General features: G+C 37.8%; 1 pseudogene; it reads right to left on the bottom strand.

Moving 5' to 3' along the window:
• Nucleotides 1–1,376: 1,376 nt before the first annotated feature.
• LOC105527495 overlaps nucleotides 1,377–4,591 on the bottom strand; it is a 6,233-nt pseudogene continuing 3,018 nt past the window's right edge.

Here is a 4,591-nt window from a genome sequence, read left to right as displayed (position 1 = left end):
CTCAAAAAGAAATAATAATGAAATTAAAAAATTAAACTTACCTACATATTAGAAAAACATCCAAATTCAACCATGAATCCAGCACATTATCAAGTAAATAGACAAAAATTCTACCAACAAACTTAAGAAAATATCATTATCTATGAAATTCAAGTACTACTGCTTAAAGAGCATTTACGGAACCCTCACCTCAGGGTTTCCCTGCAAAACAAGGTGAAATGCATGCTCAAGACTCTTTAAGAATGAGCCACTGATAAAAACAATATACTTGTAACTTGTGTAACACTTCATACATTTTTTTCCAGCACTGCACGATAATTAATTTGCATCAGGCTTTCCAAATTAGAAAAGCTTCACTTATAGAACTTCTTTCCGGTGGGAGTTTTCACATGACTTTTCAAGTAAATGTTAAAACTGAAAATATTCTTGCAGTTTCTAAACTGTTAGATCTTTAATCCTGTGTACGTTCTTGTATTTACAAGGTCCAGCCAGCTACAGTGTGCATTTTCATATGTCTTTGAGTAGGTATGAGAGAAATGAAACACTCAAACATTCTGGACATTCATAGGGTTTTTCTCAGGAATGAGCTGATTTCTTCAAATGGAACTAACACAACTGAAGGCCTTACCACAAATTTAAATTCAAAAGGCTTTTCTCCAGTCTGAGTCCTCCCAAATCTTCACAAACAGGAAAATCTGAAGGCTTGACCACATTTCCTACATTCTTAAGGTTTCTCTGCAGTGTGAGCTCTTTCATGCTTATGAGGGAATGGGATAGAGTAAATGTTTTACCACATTTCTTACATTCAAGGGGCTTTATTTATTTATTTTTGAGATGGAGTCTCACTCTGTCGCCAGGCTGGAGTGCAGTAGCACAATCGCCTCCTGGGTTCAAGTGATTCTCCTGCCTCAGCCTCCTGAGTAGCTGGGATTACAAGCATATGCTGCCACACCCAGCTGTTTTTTGTATTTTTAGTAGAGATGAGGTTTCACCATGTTGGCCAGGATGGTCTCCATCTCCTGACCTCATGATCCGCATGCACAGGACTTCCCCCCAACCCTCCGTGGCTTTTTATGTCCTTGAAAAAGAACTAAGACAACTGAAATGTGCCACCATGCCTACCTAATTATTTTCTTTGTTTTTGTTTTGAGACGGAGTCTGCCTCTGTCGCCCAAGCTGGAGCTCAGTGGTGCGATCTCGGCTCACTGCAAGCTCCGCCTCCCAGGTTCACGCCATTCTCCTGACTCAGCCTCCCGAGTAGCTGGCGTGAGCCACCGTGCCCGGCATTATTTTATTTTTTGTAGAGACAGGGTTTCACCATGATGCCCAGGTTGTTTCACATTGTTTTAATCCAGGCTGGTTATGAACTCCTGGGCTCAAGCAATACACACACCTTGGCCTCCCAAAGTGCTGGGATTGTAGGCTGAGTCACAACACCCAACCTCTATATCATGACTTCTTTCGTGGCGAGTAAGGTGACTGGAAGGAGTGTAGGCTTTACCGCATCTCTTACATTCATAGGGTTTTTCTCCAGTATGAATTCTTTCGTGGAGGTGAAGGGAACTGAGGCGACTGAAGGCTTAGTCACATTGTTTACATTCATAGGGTTTCTCTCCAGTATGAGTACTTCTATGGTTACAAAGGGAACTCAAATGACTCAAGGCTTTGCCACATTGTTTACATTCATAGGGTTTCTCTCCAGTATGAGTACTTCTATGGTTACAAAGGGAACTCAAACCACTAAAGGCTTTGCCACATTGTTTACATTCATAGGGTCTCTCTCCAATATGAATGCTTCCATGGTCATGAAGGGAAGTGGAACAGCTGAAGGTTTTATCACATTTGGTACATCTTTCTCCACTGTGAGTCCTTTCATGCATCTTAAAAGAACAAGAAAATCTGAGTGTTTTCCCACATTCCTCACATTCATAGGGTTTCTCTCCAGTGTGAGTTCGTTCATGTATTAGACAAGAACCGGAAACAGTGAATACTTTACCACATTGTTTTCATTTATAGCGTTTTTCTCCTGTGTGAGTTCTCTGATGTCTTTCAACTGAATTGAGAAAATGAAAAGCTTTCCCACATATCATACATTTATAAGCTGGATTTCCACTGTGCATTATCATGTGTCTTCTAACACCTGTAACAGAAAGAAAACTTTTCCCACGCTGTTCACATTTATATTGCTTCTCTCCATATGGTTTGTATCCTGAGTGAACTCGGATGTGCCTATTAAGGAGGGAATGACGTATAAAGACTTTTCCATAAATACTGCATTCACATTGTTTTAATCCAGAAGAAATGTTCTCATTCAGATCAAGATTTGGAATGTGGCTGACAACTTGTCCATACTGACTACTTTCTTTGCTTTCACACAGTCTCTGTACCATATGATTTCTGTAAAAAAAATTGACAAGCACATTGTTATTGGCTGGTTTAATAACTTTCTACTTATTCATAGATCTTTGACTTACACTGCTACCAATGCCAGGGAAAATGGATTTTTGTGTTTTTTTGTTGTTTTTATGCCATGACTGAATTATTTGAAAGTAAATGGGCTACTACTGAAAACACAGCTACCACCTGCATGGCTATGACCAAAATAGTAACATCCATATACGCAATTTTGTAGTAGTATTTTCAAGTAAACTGTTTTCCAAACACTGACTGCTACACTGAAGTACGTTACATTTTGGGTGAAATTTTTCTAAAAAGAAATGAATTTCAAGTGACTCTTATTTGCTTTGATTGCTTGTTTTTAAGTTTATGACATGCTAAGATTCCTTCAGAGGACTTTATTTCCTATTCTCAGAGCAAATTATCTTGTATCTTTCCCAGGTTTTTCAAAGTGATCTTCAATATTCTGGTCTTTCCGTTTGTTTCCTAAAATGCAGACCCACAAAATTATCATGAATTATTTCAAACTATAGAAACATTACTGCATTTCATGCTCATTGTATACAGTGCCCATGCCTGATTTATTCATCAAATCATTCCCTTGCCCCATTCCAAATCACAAATAGCACTGAAGATAGGGAAATACTTCTGTAATTAAGTGAAATGTGTTGTCATTCTTACCTACAGAAGCCAGGTTCCTGCAGGTTTCCTACATCACTTCTCTGTAGAGATTCTTCTGAGAAGAATCTAGCAAAGCCCATTCCTGCTGGGTAAAGTTCACAGCCACATCCTCAAAAGCCACGGAGTCCTAGAACATTCCACACATGTGGATAGAAGGATGAGTGTGACTGAGAGCACTGGGAATCTATACTCAATCCATAAACTGTTTACATGATTCTAAAATTTCCAAGCATTTATTCTATGACTTGATTGTCACAACTCTTACTCTGTTCACACATACTCCCTCCCACACAGCAGTACTAATGCTAGAATTGAACTATTCAAAAAGGCAACAGCAAACTAGAAACACCCATCTCATTAGAGAATACAGGGAGTAAGATGTGCTGCCAGGAGTTACCTTTTAACTTCACTTTGTACATTTCTAGTATCTGTCATACTAAAGTCCTACCTGATGTGCATAAGTGAGTTAATATTATCAGTGCTGAGACTACTTATTCTTAAAAACGCCTGCTCGCAAATTTCCATCTTTGTTTGTATTAGGAACTTACATTTTGAAAGGGATTCCACCAACCCAAGTAATAAGAATGACTCACTGCATCTAAATGGCTTATGCAGTATATTTGCCAAAACTTCTTCTGCTGAAGGTCTATTATTTTGTGTCACTGCAGTGGTGCTTAGGGAACCAGACACAAAAACACAGTCTGAACACTAAGTGTTCAATGAGTTTCCCTGGTAGACAATATTTTACATGTGCTGTCACTTGTTAACAGGGGAGGTGAGCCCATTCCATGTGATTACACCAAGAGAGAATAGGCTTATTAAATTTAATTGAGTAGCAAATAAAACAATAATTGATATTTAAAAATACTAATACAACAGTTTTTCAAATTTCTATTGCACAATGTCAAGGCAGAAAAGAATAAGAGGAAATAGGACACATGTTTTTTAAAATGACATTAATGTCACCACTTCCAGATGCTATTCCCATGAAAACACATAAATTCCCAAATCAGGTGGTTTTAGGCAAGAAAACTACTCTTTCATACGTAGTAAAAATGACAACTCTCTAATGATTTTTAGTCATCTAAAAAAAGAGTGATGGCTTGTCTAACATACTTCTAAGATTTTCAGACAAAAATATTCAGGACAGCCACAGTATTAGCAGAGAGATGAGCAAGCAGACCAAGGGGGAAAAAAGTCTTAATGACCCAGCATTTATATGGAAAGTTGAGGAATGATACAGTAGGCACTGTTGAATAGAAAAAGAAATCACATGTACTTTAAAACATGAGGCAAACCAGGCTGGCATCTACTTGGGAAAATGCATTGCATTCTTTTCTATTCCATGAACAATAATCAACTTATTATACATTCAAATATGAAAGATAAAACCAGAACACTTTCAGAAGTCACAGGAAGATTTTTTTTTTACGAAGGATTAGGCAGAATTTTTTTTATGTAAGAAAAAAGTGATAAAGGAACAGACAAACTCAAACATATTAAAATTTAGGGA

Source organism: Colobus angolensis, unplaced genomic scaffold (genome assembly GCF_000951035.1).
Source record: "Colobus angolensis palliatus isolate OR3802 unplaced genomic scaffold, Cang.pa_1.0 Scaffold629, whole genome shotgun sequence".
Taxonomy (NCBI): Eukaryota; Metazoa; Chordata; class Mammalia; order Primates; family Cercopithecidae; genus Colobus; species Colobus angolensis.
The sequence above is the reverse complement of the archived record's forward strand: the minus strand, read 5'-3'. Positions and strand labels throughout refer to the sequence as shown.